Source organism: Trematomus bernacchii, unplaced genomic scaffold, assembly GCF_902827165.1.
Source record: "Trematomus bernacchii unplaced genomic scaffold, fTreBer1.1, whole genome shotgun sequence".
NCBI classification, from domain to species: domain Eukaryota; kingdom Metazoa; phylum Chordata; class Actinopteri; order Perciformes; family Nototheniidae; genus Trematomus; species Trematomus bernacchii.
This window is the reverse complement of record NW_022987714.1, coordinates 11,217,301-11,231,067: the sequence shown is the minus strand read 5'-3', so window position 1 is coordinate 11,231,067 and position 13,767 is coordinate 11,217,301. Positions and strand designations below refer to the sequence as shown.

Sequence of the window (13,767 nt, the reverse complement as noted above, 5' to 3'; positions counted from 1 at the left end):
GTCACATTACTGGCCAGGGTAGCAACATGACATTAATAGCATCGTCTGAGGGAAGTGTTCATGTTTTTCTATTATAGTAACATTTAAACACAACCACTTTAATGGCGCATTTCCACTACACGGCCTCGCTCGGCCTCGCTCGGTATGGCTAGGCCTCGTTAGGACTGGCTCACTTTATGGCGCATTTCCATTACAGTTTAGGAACTGGGGTAGTATCTATAGTAACGCAGTGTAGGCGGAGCCGTGACGTCATCTTCAATAAGAACCCCAGAAAAACAACACAGCCGTTAGCTGTTAGCACTCAGAGCTCACAGCTCCTCATATATGTTCAGAAACTAGACAAAAGTTAAACAAGTACAAACCACAGACTGCCTGTGTCATGGCGAATACAGTCGCTGCTTTATTTATGTCTGTGTAGGCCGTTGTTGTGAGTGTGGACGGTCGGAGCATATACTGCGTTAGCTTAGCCAATCTCCATTTAGAAAACATGCATTTTAAAAGGTTTTTCGCCTGCCGTCTGTCTGCAGACTTGACAAAGCATTAATTCATGGTTTTTACTAACCGGTATCAGTATGTTGTTACTTCGGCATCATTTTGAAACGTGTATTACAATTAAATCACGGTCAAATATGTCCATCTTGTTGTAGTTTTAGCCCTCTTGCCAGCGATTCTCTCTCTAGTTTAGCATACTCAGCCCGACTCAGCCTCGTTGTCTCTGGCCCTAGACCCACGATTTTATGAGGCCAGAAAAACTGTGAATTAGGACCCGCCGGCCGGTACTAGGCCAAGTGGAAACGCAACCAAAAACGGGCCGCTGACGTCACAGCCCTCTTAAACCGTGCTCCGCGCTGTAGTGGAAACGCGCCATAAGTGGATAATAAAATGAAGAAGAATCAAAGCAGCTTTGGCTCAGCAGGCACTCAAAATCTCCTGACATCTGGATGAGCTGTAGGATTTCACACATTCACAGAACTCACACAAGAATTTACTCACATGCATGCAAAGCCTTAAGTGCACACATCCTTTCTCCTTCCTAAACACACACAGACACACAAACAGACAAAAACAAACAGCATGCCTTTGCTTTTTACTCGCTGTATTACATCATCCTGTAATCTGAAAATAGCGTTGGAGATTAGGCCACTAGGCTACATGTTGGACAGTACTGTTGTCGCAATATGACACTGTCACTACCAGCAGTAATACCAGACTATAATGGATTTCAAAGTCTGGATAAATAACTATATTGTTATTAGTACTGGCCTTGCAACTTTTTTTTGCATCAGATTTTATTATTTTTATTTCATGACCAAAGCCAATGGCTAAAAGAATTTATTAAAAAAAACATATCACAGACAATTAGACAATCATTTGGAGTTTTCTGATAGGACTGCAGACAATAGCCGTAAAAGAAAACAACACAGGAGCTTTGAGGTAAACAATTAAGTAAATTGCTATACAACCACTGAATAACAGAGATGACTGTAAACTGGTCTGTGTCAGTGTCTGTCCTGAAATAGCATTTTGTCCTCCGTCACTCTCCCACACAGGGATGACTGATGCTTCGATGCCACTCTTGAGATGGAACCTGTTTACTTGAAAGTGCAGTAGACAATTTATTCCATCGAATTTGTAGCACAACTTTTTTATAATTTCTTAAAACCATGTAATGATAGCTGGGTATGACTGTGCTTCCTGTTTGCCTTAAGACTATTGGCAGGAGCCAACTCCATCAACATTATTGTGATAAAGTCAGACCCATATACAGTAATCCCAAAGTCCCACATGTTGATTTAGGTAGGCGTCCAGTTATGCCAATTACATTTTCCACATCAAAGGAGTTTCAGAGAGTGTGTGTTCGGTACACTTCGGTATAGGGATGGGTATCGTTTGAAATGTATCGATTCCGATTCTGCTTATCGATTCCGGTTCTTATCGATTCCCCGTTTCGATTCCAAAATTGTAAAAGAAAGAGGTCAAACGTTTAGATAACAAAAATATCTTTATTCTTTTAAGCTTTAACTGACATTTTTACAAATAAAAAATATACATGCAATACAAATGTATTGTACAATAGCTGTGCTTTATTTTAACTGAGCTATGCCTGTGGCAAGCTATTAACAGGCATTACACTGTGCCTTGTCTTTTTCTTTTTTAGTGTAGTGGAGCCTCACTTTAGAGCGTTTACCGCGATCCATCTTTGGTGTTATGAAGTGACTGAGCTCGTGAACTGTCTACAGGAGGGCGGGGGGAGCCTCGTTGCGGGGCAACTGTGGACCTCTGTCGCCTGTCAGCGCAACTTACATGATGCAGTTTAAAACAAATTAAGGGCGGTGCCGGCCGCCAGCATACCGAGCCGGCCGTCAATGGCCCGCTGACGACCGGCCGTTCTGTGATTCTCCAGAACACACAGATGGCCAGTCCGCCCTTACCCTGTATTCCACCGGGTCACCGCGGCGCAGACGGACCCGGTGGAATACAGGGTCTACCGCGTTTAGGAACCGTTAAGCAGAACCAAAATTGTGTATTTTGTATGGGTACCCGGTACCCGGCATTTTCTTATCGGTTCTCATCTGGAACCGAGTTTCGGTTCCCAACCCTACTTCGGTACACCCGAAGGGCCCATACCGAATATTTTCGGTACGAATACGTAGTGTCTAGTGTCTGCCCCTGTGCACAGCTGTAACAAGCAAAATGCAGGAAAGCAAGCCCATTTATAAAATTGGGTCGTTTTCCCAACAACTTAAAAGTAAGCATCATATTGTATTTTCTTCTTTAATTCATATATTTCAAAAAGAGTGATGCTTTGTCAGTCATCATTGCTGTAAACAAAATAGGGGAATTCAGTGCCTCAGGTCAAATGCCGCATGCAAAGTCTGAGAGCATTTACCAGGTTCGGGTCTATAAACAGCAGTGTAGAGTAGTGTGTTTGTCTAAAGCAGAAGATCAAAACCTTACATAATTACGTGAAATAAAGGATAATCACTTCAAAATATAATACGTATGAAGCTGAAGTCAACAAGGTAGATGAGTAGCTGTGTTACACTCTTTGATATCTGTTATTGTCCAGATATATTCATTATGCCCCTTTGTAAACCACTTAGCTCAGTTCTGCTATCCCCACACAGGATCAGCCTACACAAGAGTAGACCGTTGTGTGGCTGTTCACATCAGCAGACTAAGACTCGGAGCACACAAACATTTGTTGACTGAAACTCAATGTGCTTCTGGCAGAGGTTGTCTCCAAACCATCTGGCTTTTGCATCACTTCTGCTTCCGACAGCACAGAGCAATTCCTTTTTAGATCCCACAACCTTTGCAGATATTCACCAATTACAGCAAACCGATCAGCCCCTTAGGAGATAAACATATGAATTCCATGTTGTAGTCTCTTAAACAGCCTGACACGTTAATACCGAGCACACTGGAAAAACATCACGTTCTCGGTCAAATTCATCAAATCTGTGATGTCCTCTTGGGGCTCAGTGAACCGAGACTTGAAAGGACAACATGTGCATCCAGCATCCTCCCGTTTGTGCCGGCCTCAGCACCGGTACCATGCATCATCTTCTCTCTTTCCTGTCAAACCAATGTGTGCTTCCCTTCAGAAGGATCCCTTTTTATTACCTATCCGAGGTTAGGTTACCACCATGAATTATTTTCTTTTATCTGTTTGTCAGGATGATTACGGAAAGACTACAGGCCCAGTTTTCACAAAACTTAGTGGAAGGATGTAGCCAGGGCAAAGGAAGAACCAATTGTATTGTGAGCATATCAAAACACAGGGAGAGCACACGCATCATTTTATCCCTAATGGAAAAGCCTTGAAGGAAGTTCTGCAAGGTCCTTTCTAGTAGCTTTCAGTTGAGGCTGTTTAAAAATGCCCTCTTCATTCTAAATATTTAATCAACCGAGTGTACCAACCTTCAAAGGGAGAACTTTTAAGGTATCTTTGAAAATAAACGTATTACATTTGGATAGTACTTGCTCTATTGTGCACTACTTTAATTGTAGTAAAAGCAATTTTACTACCTTTCTTCTCTCTAAAGCTTAACTGAAAAAGAACATCTAAGAAGCAATAACCAGCTGCACTTACAATCTTCAATTATGTTATGTAAAAGGATAAAGTAATTGTAGGTCAGATGAAGTACTAGGAAGTTAATACTGGTCCCAGAGTGCTCAGCTCAGAGTGCTGCCGGGGGAATCCCTAATACTACCCAAAGAATTGAGTAAAAGCTAAACTGAATCTAACCCCAATTCCATTTCGGTAGCATATTAGACCCAATCCAACCATGACAGGAGATTTCTAATAGAATGGTTCCAAACTGCGATAAATGAACACCAAATCTTGGCATGAGAAGCCTCATGGGAACATTTACTGCCGGCTTTGGAGGAGTCTGAGCTTGTGCCTAGACTGCGTGCTTCTGGGTGTCAAACATTGCCGATTAGAGTTGCCTGCCAGCACTTGCCGCAGCTATTTGATTTAGGAAACCGCTCAAATCCCAGCTCGAATGCCACCTCTCCCACCTTCATGCCTTCCATTACAAGAGCTAAGCTGGCACCACAGATATGCAGCCCGAAACACAGTGAACCACAATAGGGGACAGAGGAAAGAATGCAAAAGCACTATAAAGCACAGCTACTAATAGCACTGCTTGTAAAAAAAAAAAACCTTCATTGATTTTACATTTGGGTATCGCTGTTGTTGCTTTGCATATTTCACCCAAGAGTGCAGAGCGAGATGAGAGCATGTATCCGGTTATTCATACACCCAGATCCATGCTTCCTTGCTAACTAGGAAGTGCAATGTGAGACTGGTAGGCAAACACAGTCAACACAGACTAGTATCCAAGGCTTCGTCATGACCGTTGTGGAATGGAGGCAGGCACAAGAAAAAGGAGAGGGTGCCTCAGATGCAGGAACTGTTTAAAAAATGAAGCTGGTATTAGAGGAAACTGAAAATCTAATCAAATGCTGGGAGGGTATGAGGCTTATATCTACAAACATCGATCAGAATTGGTCTATTTTTCCTGACAAAACATACATCTCAACTAAATACCATTGTTTCTCTGTGTGTTCAGGCGTAAATGATGATGGACAGGAATATAAACAGTTGGGCCAAGACAGAAAAACTAACCTTCGAAAGGCCTCATAACTAGATCACACATTCAATACACCAAGGGCAGGCTAACACATGGTATGTTTCTAATTCGGACAGGCCATGGGAAACTACAGTACAACTCCAGATCTCTCCTCTATTCCCAGTATTCATTACAAAGCTAATAGTTGAACATCGAAGAGGCTGAGCAAACTGACAGAATTCCAGAATGGATGGCGGCTGAATCTTACAACCAGGCAGACTGGAAATTAGCAAAGAAAGAATGACAAATGGACGGATACTCCCGCTGCTGACAGGGTGTGATTTTCTTGCCAGGGTTGACTGAACTGAGAGGATGGAATTGTGTTATGATACTTTGAATCGCTGTGGGGAGATTTGTCCTCTGACATTTGAAATATTGATGACATTTGTCAAAGGAGATATATCATGATAAGAAAAGCAGCAGATGTCAGTGAGCGGAGCATAAATGTCCTTTTTTATTTTTTAAATGCATCTACAGGTATGGTTATACACACACACAGTGCTGGGCCCATTGGCAACATGCAGCTAAGATAGATGAATGTTGTGATGTTCATCATTAAGAAAATAAGCAATGGAAGAACAAAACTAAAAATAACAATGTCACAACAAAAGGCGTAGTCTGTGGCATTGGTCCTTCATTGTACGACATAATGACATGAATTCTGTCCAGATGTAACACCCCGAGTGAATCATTTGTCATTGTGCAATTGATCACAAAACTCAGTTCAGATCCAAGGCCGCTTTGCAATGCCTTAAGGGGACATGCAACAGTGACACAGACAGCAAAAGCCCTAATCCTGTCACATCCACACGTGCTTTCTCTAATCTCAGTGCGTGGGCGTGGCAGTGAGCGGTTCAGATGGTAAACAAGCTGCAGGATGCGTTTGTGGATTGATAAAATGAAGGAATAAGCAGAATTTGGCAACCAACAGTGCTTTTTGAATCCACAGTAGTTTACCATTTCTTCAAGACTCAACGATCCTCAGAATTGGACGTGAGACTGCCTGTCAGAGTGCAGTTAAGCAGCTGCAGGGAGCGAGCAATCTTAAGGGCTCCAGTTGCAGTTGAGAACTAGGTTATACTCCAACTGAATCCATTACTAGAGTGAAGGATACCTAATACCTTGGCTGACTGTAAACTGAGGACTGTAGTAAGCAAGTATACAAATATCAGCTGTCGCCGTTTGGGAAGTGAGTGCATACTCAACTCATTAACTAATGTTTGCTTTTGCTCTGTAAAAGAAGTCCACTGTTTGCACTTTTACATGATGATATGATAACAATATTAAAAAAGTAAAGAATGTCTATTGAGAGGGGAAAAAAAAAAAAAACCTTCAGCTGAGATAACTGGAGACAATTCCCAAAAAGTTTATTTCACCATCTGCAAGTCAAACCCATCCAGAAAAGTTGTAAATATGCCCCGAAACAAAGTGCTCAAAGTCTAGATTGCACCCATATGCACATCAAACAGACAGCAGTGTGAAAATATGTAGAGCAAGAGTGGCTTTCTTCCCAGCTTCACAGTAGTCAATCATTCCATCTCTCTCGTGCCTGTTCCACTAAATAGTTCAGTACACCCAGGACCAGAGGAACGTTGACCTTCATGTGCAAACTGTGCAGATGAAGGCTGATCCAGTAGGAAGGCAAGAGAACACCCACACACAGCCATGAAGCATGATGATGCCAATACAGCTTTACAGAAGAAAGCATTGAAACACATTCCTCCCAGATCACATCTTACAAGAGACAGGCAAGTGTGCATCACAGAGGAAATTCAAACAATAGATGAAATGTTCTTGGCAATGAGTCATGTCCTATTAAATAAACAGAATGAAGGATGGATTCATTAAAAAGGTGGAGTAGATAGAAATAGAGCCCAAATGAATGAATTCCAATATGAGAAGTCACACCGGAAGAGTCACAATCTTTAGCCCAACAAATGCCCACAGGAAATCCTTTTAGCTGTTGTAAAACCAAGAGAGGTACAAACTTAAGGCAAATTGATCAAAATGAAGGCTACATCAAGTCTATGTAGTCTAAAAATATTTGTTAAAGGAATTCAACCCAAATGTAATAATAACCATTTGTGAGTGGAAACCAACATTGGAAAACAAAATACTTAGCCTGTTAAGAGGCCAACACCAACAACCTTATTCACCAATCATGTCTGGCAATCTGGCAAGTATACTAGGCCGATATATAAAATGCAGTTTGTAAAGAAATTATATCTGACAATGTACTGGTTAAACCAACATGACACAATACAAATAGTAAATACTGCAAGTCAGCTCTAGAGGTGTTGGTAGGAGCAGTAGTTATTAACTTAGACATAGCCAGGTTGGCTGTTTCCCCCTGTCTTCAGTCATTATGCTAAGCTAAGCTAACCTGGTCACTGCAACAGATTTGCTTTCATCAATCTTTTAAAAAAAAACAGACACTATAAGCTTGTTTCCTAAAATATTGAACTGTTCCTTTAAATATGATGTTACCCAAAGGCTTTTCCCACTATTTAGGGATGAAGTTCAGACAGCGGGTGTATAAAGCAGGTGTAAGCTAAGCAGGTATCGCCTCGTTGGGGCACAAACAAACTCTGCAATTACCTGATAAGACTCAGATTCAAAGGTTGTTACAGTCAAAGGGCTAGCTTTCCTAGATGCTAGCACCCACACACAGATCCAAAACCCCACTCTCATTTAAAAGAAAGACCAGGAGAGACAAGCGCTGTGTAGGTTTGTTTACTTTCTTTTGGGAAAGAACATTTAGTGTGCTTGTTTCTCCATCAGGCCTGCCAGAGAAGAATTCATCTCTTGTCCAGATAGGCAGATAACAAGGCCTGGGGGCTCCTCCACACACAAACGGAGAGTGAATGTGAAATATGATGTGGTCTCTCGAGGGATGTACGGTTTACCGGAGTGAAAGGGCTCAACATGAGAGCTACGTTCATGGCTATAGGCTGAGCAGCTGTTAGATGCTTTCCTGGACCATGGTAGCTGAAAGCTGTTTTCTACATCTCAGAATATAAAGCGATGTCAGAATAAGAGTTGACTAGTTCTCCGGCTACACCTGCCTGATGCTTAGTAACACCTGTGGGCTGTAGTGCTCCATGTTGTCTATAGTGTACACAAAAAGGGTATCATTTTCCTAAGGATCCCGTTGTTCAGACTTTAACATGTGAGGTGTTGGTTAATGGTGTCCACTAACTACTGAACAAAAAAGGATTGGTAGCAGAGGCATACTGACAACATTAGCCAGTTTTTTATTTTGCTGGACTTGCTATTTATTTGACAAAACAAAAGATTGACAGAAAAGGGGAAGACAGGGGACGACAAGGTCCTCAACCCAGCATAAAACTAAGCTACTTAACCAATTTACATGATTGATTCTGTTACTGGCTTTATTATAACTTAATTATGTCAGGAATATCTCCACACATTGGAATTTTTGTATAATAATAAACACATTTTATTAAGAATGTAATGTTTACAACAAGCTGAAGTTCAGACGATGGGGGGCAGGGGAGGAGCTGCCAGAGAAAACTGTCATACCAAAGCAAAATAGTTAAAATATGTGTTTTTGTTAGTATGCTAGTTGCTAGGTGTACATTTACTATGTATGTAGCTACAGGGAACTGGTCAGGTAGTGTAAAGTTGGTAACTTTTAGGGCAAGTTCCATTTAATAAGACAATTAACCTGCAATCATCTTGAGTTCACTGGAACTTTGGTGGATATCATTTGAGACATGACAGATATCACGTACAGATTGAAATTCATGAGTCACCAATGAGCTGTGTTAATCTAGTACATGGTTTTATTACAGCTTCACTAGAAAAACTGTTAGATAATGCTAAACTAAACAATAATGTTGTACCAGACCTCTGTACACTTGGGTTTTGAATACATTAAGTCCCATTACACATTAAACAACGTAAGATCGCGTGAATCTGCTGTAGTGTTCAAGGGTCAGCTGACTGGAAAAATGTAAACAGTCTAATTTGCTTCAGGAATGCATTTGTCACACTGGCCTTTGTCTGACCTGCAAGGTACAAGAAACAGCCAACAAGTAAGACTTTAATCCGGAGCTAAGAGAAATCACAAAAGCAAATGGACTTGGGCCATATTTGTAAGTCATACACACAACATCAACCTCAGCTAACCTCAGCTTTGCTGTTAGTCCTCCAAATTGGATCTGCATAATACCAAGTTCAATAAGGTCTTGGTAGTGAGGCAGGATAGAAATCAATTCATTAACCTTCTCTTTTGTATGTTACTGTTTTCAGAATAAAATACATCTGAAAATGTCCCATTCCCTAATCTTGATGATATATTAATGGCTTCTACCAGGGAGTTGGGTTTTACAATGTCTGTCTGACTCAACTTTCAGGAATACGCTAATCTTCACATGACATCATTGAATAATAGGACACGGTTGAAGGGGGTAAAAAAAGGGTAATTGTCCTCCAGCACTGAAATGTTCTTACATTAAGTGCTTGCTGCAGAACACATCCCTCAAACAGTTAAAAACATGCCATTAGCATCTAGTTACAGACTCCTTTTAAGGATTTACTGAAGCAGACTATAATATGCATGTTGGTTAGACATCAGCAAGCTTTTGATGAGTCAAGCAGAGCAACAGAGGCTAAACCTGACAGTCGGGGTACATCCAGCCGCTCATGACACAGCAGGAGCTGCTTTTTTATAAGGACTTCCTTCCTTCTGTCCTTTCATCTAGCAATGCGCTTCTAGGTTTGTGGTACTTTGCTGGATCGTGGGGAGTCAGGGAAATTCACTTCTACATAGGAAGGGAAGTTATAATAATAATAATAATAATAATAATAATAATAATACATTTTATTTGCTAAAAGTAACCCCAAAGTGCTACAAGGGCCGTAAATTAGTGAGGGGTCAAAGTGACTCGGCTTCATTTTTCCCTCTATAAATCCTCGCTAACTTCCATCGGAAGCAGAAAATGGCATTGATGAGTTTAATAACTTGGATTTTTATAGCGCTTTCATGAGACCCAAGGTCGCTTCATCGCTTTAAATGAATGAAGTTTGAGCTTCATTCATTTATGTAAAATAAATTTAGGATGGGACATTAGATTAGTCCATTTTGTGATGAGCACTTAAATGGTGTTCTGTCTCCAAAACAGGATGAAATGGACATAGACCAATGGGAATAAGACCTGACTTATTATTATCATTAATGAATTGCAATGCATCTATGTCTGATTTAGAAGTTGAAAAAAAACTAGGAGAAAATAATCGGACATCGGAGATTTTGTGCGCCACAATACTAATATATATTTGATAAAGTACATATTATTATAATAATAAGAATACATGTTATTTATATAGCACTTTTCCTGGTGTTCAAAGCGGAGACATTATGAACATTACATTCCAAAACTGTGATGGGAATATCTATTTTTGGCCATTCCATTAAAAGACCTGTAAAAGTAAGATACCTCATCACATTACAGTATGAGTGCTGTAAATCCAATATTGTCATGCAATGATTGTCATATGTAATTGTAATGCTATCTACCAAAGTCTAAATACGCAAAAATATTTTTGTTTAATGCAAGCCTGACCAAATGTCAGACTGACACAAATCTGTCGTTACATCCAAGTAAACAACCAGCCCTCAAGTTTTGTCTTGTGCCAAGTCAGCCACCCTGCAAACATCCTCTTCCCACCGCATCCTGTTCTCTTAACAGGGACACTGTGAGGTATGATAAAACATGTTGCACATCCCAATGAACGTCTGCCTCCCAGCAACACCCTGTGACCTCACAGAGTCATCGAAGCGCTTTCTGACTGAATAAGGGAGGTACATCGAAAGCAACAAAGGTCAACATAACTGATCAATACAACAATGCCTCATCACTCTACTGACAAGGATAAGTGTCTTTGCCCTGTCAGGTCAGGATCTTACTGATACACTAAGCCACACTCTGAGTCTTGTTGCTATGTGATGATGTATGGTCCAATCTGGGTCAGCTGGAATACTATGGTATTGTTACTGTTGTTGAAGTCAGTGTGCAGTCACTCAAAAACTAAAAACAGACGAGAATTTGAGTGACCTTTGACTCATAACATGGTGCCAGACGTCTGTAGTACAAGACAAAATACCTCTGGGAATAAGTCAGGTGCATCAAAACAACATCCCCTTAAAATGTATAAGCATCAACACAGATTGCGTACTTGCTTTGAATATAAAGCATTGTTCAGTTTGTGACTCATCTAAAAACTCATACAGTTTTTCCTCTTGGGTAAACACACCAGAGAGAGAAGACTGAAAGAAGACAATGTCAAGGTCACACTGCGAGCCTTCAACTAGAAACTTTTTTACACTGCCTTTACTAGATTTAAACATCAGGAGCTTCTAACTCCACATTGGAAGCAGGTATGTTGTATACAATTATGAAATATAAATGTGTTCAATAGAAGTTATGAATGAGGATGCATACAATAAAAATGTACCATAACAAATGCTATTCCCTCCTAAGAGTTAACACAAGTTCATATAATAAACAGTTTTTCAGTTCTGACATAGATGTCGAGCTGTTTGAATGAGGCATGATGTCCGTATTGTGTCCGTATTGTGGCCATGCCAAATTTGACAATAGAATAAGGATAAACTTCCAGAGATTAAAGGCTTTTAAACTTCATAATTGTGTCAAGGATGAAGATATTTCAATATAAATGATTGGGAGTAAATATTGCCACCATCCACCACATTCCACAGGCTATTCCTTCCGACATGTACAGAACAGCTTGATGGCTAAACTGAATTAAAAACGGGGCTGGCAGATAACCACTGATGCACCATCACAGTGCATGGTACAATGCAGATACAAATGTCAGATATATTACAGTACTGCGAAGTTAAATCGTCAGTGGCTCTATTAAAACCAGCAGACCGTGACATTCCCAAACGTGCAGAGGTGCAGTCTGCGAGTCCTTGGGTAACGTTTCAAAATGCACCGTGTTTGTCAAGCGATTCAGGGGGAACAGTTCTTCTTACCTCGGAATCCTGTGCGTTTATAATCCATTCGTATAATGTGGCGGGAATAAATCCATGTCCGTGTTTGTATCCCGATTCCCCTCGTGGAATTCACTGTTGTTGTCTATTATTTAAGTAGCTAATGCTCGTTAAGGCCAGAGCAAGGAGCCACACAGTAGAGGAGAAGGCGCAACTTGAAACTGACAGAGGGGGATCGGTCGATACCATCACAACGGCAAGGAGGGGGGAGCGAACAAGTCTAAAAATAACAATATGTTAACAAAACATCGCTAGGTTATTAATTTCCCCAAAATTCGTTGAAAAACGACACTGAGACAGACTATACATGGATATTGGGACAGCACTTTGTAATGTTTGCATAAATCTGGATATATTTGAATAGTTAGATAATAAACCCCCCGCTAGACGTTGGAGTGAGCCTGCATGTTTTAACTCGGTTTAATCCGATTGGTCTCTTCTAACGTGACGCAGCAGTGCTGCTGCATTCAATGGTGTCAGAAACTGGTTTACACAACAGGAGAAGGCTGGCGGGTATTTATATGTAGCTGAATTGCAGAGTTTTTACAACAATTCTCATTTACTGTAAAGTATTATTTGATATGATGTGTGTGGTTGTGCACCCTAAATAAATATTGACTTAATCTGACACGAGACGTTAAAACAGATAATTGTCAACAACTGATTACCCTTAAGAGTGCTTAATGACGAATTATTATCAAAAGTAATGATTGCACAGTCACACTAATCACTGTTTACAGTCAAGTAGATTTCAAAAATCAAATTCTATGAAAAACATATCTTTAGTCTTTCTAGGATTTATTAAAAAAACCAATGCATGGACTCCTGACTCTACATAGTGGCTGATTTGTTTATTGAGTTATCAGAGTAATTCAATGAGCACGTTGTTTGGGGCACCCATTCATTTTATGGCCACTGTAAAATTAGTATAGGCAGCATTAAAAGGAAAGATAAGTCAGTTAACTGTTTGCGTGACTCAAAGTCATGGATGTAATTTCTCAGTTACAATTGAGTTTGTGTGTCTGTGCAAGTGTCTTTTTCACTGTATGGAATCCTGAAAAACACCGTTCCCATTGAATTTCAACACAGCCCTTTCTGTTTGTTTTCTAACAAAGAATAGAAATGGATAGCGCAGTGGGTTTTATAATTGCTGAAGTTTGCCTTGGTGGAAAACCACTTAAGATTACAAGTTGGGAAAATTACATGTTTCAAACAATCGCCTTCAAATGCCAAGATATCACATGAAAAACAGTTTAGTGGGTCTCTGGCGGCTTCCCACAGACAGAAATATGCATCGCTGATACACTGCTTTGTTTTGTCCTGATCACGACACAATCCAAGATTATACTCATGTTACAGAAACATATTGTACACATCAGAGCAACCCAGACTGCACATCCAAAGAATGTATTAAAGCTGTAATGATTATCCTAAGTGTCTTGGCTGATTAAAATGAAAGGTCAATGGCATGCAGGCTCTTCGTAAAACCCTCTCAACTATCAAAGTCACTTGCCCCTCTTGTGTCTGTATTTGATAATGTTGCTTCCTATGATGACTTCCCACACATTTCAGCCAGAGCCCCTT

At 40.4% G+C, this 13,767-nt stretch overlaps 1 protein-coding gene across 5 annotated transcripts in view; it reads right to left on the bottom strand.

Annotated features, from left to right (window-relative positions):
- The window catches only part of mical3a (microtubule associated monooxygenase, calponin and LIM domain containing 3a), a 74,594-nt gene extending 62,269 nt beyond the window's left edge, over window positions 1-12,325 (bottom strand). For all 5 annotated transcript variants that reach the window (XM_034141873.1, XM_034141877.1, XM_034141875.1 and 2 more), the window contains exon 1: window positions 12,166-12,325. The gene's annotated coding sequence lies outside the window, so the exon portion shown is untranslated. The remainder of the gene's footprint in view (window positions 1-12,165) is intronic.
- Window positions 12,326-13,767: the final 1,442 nt, after the last annotated feature.